The sequence below is a fragment of the Orycteropus afer genome, unplaced genomic scaffold (assembly GCF_000298275.1).
Source record: "Orycteropus afer afer isolate SDZICR_OR568_19922 unplaced genomic scaffold, OryAfe1.0 scaffold00005, whole genome shotgun sequence".
Classification (NCBI taxonomy): domain Eukaryota; kingdom Metazoa; phylum Chordata; class Mammalia; order Tubulidentata; family Orycteropodidae; genus Orycteropus; species Orycteropus afer.
Window position 1 is genome coordinate 9383430 of NW_006921592.1, and position 1253 is coordinate 9384682.

Genomic DNA, 1253 nt, shown 5'->3' on the forward strand with positions numbered 1-1253 from the left:
TAACTACAGGGAGGAAGTGGGAAGAGACTTGCTATACAATGTGAGGAATTGCAGTAAATGTCATGCAACAATATGTATATGAACTGTTGTATGGAAAATGAATTTGCTCTGTAAATTTTCAATCAGATCACAATAAAAATTTTTAAAAAGAAGAAAACATGCCCCACAGGGTTTCCAAGGCTGTAATCTTTAAACATGACTGCTACATCTTTCTCCCGAAGATGAGAGTGGCTGGTGGGTTCAAACCCCTGACCTTTTGGTCACCAGCCAAGCATTTTACCACTGCACCACCATGCTCCTGTCTCCGCGGGAAGAGGCAAAATTATTTTAAAAAGACCCCTCTCACGGGCGTAGCGCCACCTCTTTTATGCTGTTCTGAGAACTAAATAACAGAGTCAACCAGAGGTGGTAAAGAGAAGGCGCATGCTTGGTTGCCTGCTCTCCTCCACTCACAGAGTAAGAGCCCAGAGGGCGTGCTGACCCCCCGAATCTTAGCTTGGCGACCCGGATCCTGCCGAGGTGGGCGAGGGGCGGGACCTCTCGGGGCGTGCCAGGGGGCGTGGCGCGCGGCCCAGTGAGCTAGTAGGAAGCCGGGCCGCGGGACCCAAGAGAGCAGCGAGCGCGAGGTAGCGCTTTGCACAATTTCTCTTGGGCGCCCGGAGGGCGGGGCTCCTCCTGGGCCCCCGAGGCCAGGTGCTCATTTCAGGTAACCAGCTCCGCATCGGCTCCCCTACTCGTCGGCGAGAGTGGAGTGCGAGGAAGGGAGCGGGCTCTCAGTCGAGGCCCTGCTGCTTGCGGCTGGGTGGGCTTCGCCAGGGAAAAGGAAACCGAGCAGGGCGAGAGGAAGCGGTGCGCTGCCGGCGTCCGCGGCGAGAGTGTGCGCCCGGGCCAGGGGTGGTGCGGCGCTTTCTCCCTCGGTTTTCCTTTTCCATCCGACCCTGGGGCCAGGACTCTAGTGCCCAGCGTCACCTGGAAGTCACTTTCTGGCCTCTTTCCCGCTAGTTGGCGTTGCGAATAGAAGGTTAGAAATCGGAGGGGTTGTCTGCGGACGTGGATAGGCTGGCGCAAAAGTTACTCCCGCCCCTGGTGCCAGCCGCTTTAACTTCATTTAACCCAAACCATAGACCCGCACTGGAGGCATTATTACCCGATTTTACATAGCGGACGCTTGGAAGGTAAATGGCTCACCCTGGGACAATTAGAAAAGGAGACGCTGGCCTGGAGATCTGGGGTCTGCAGTCCTGGTCTCTCTC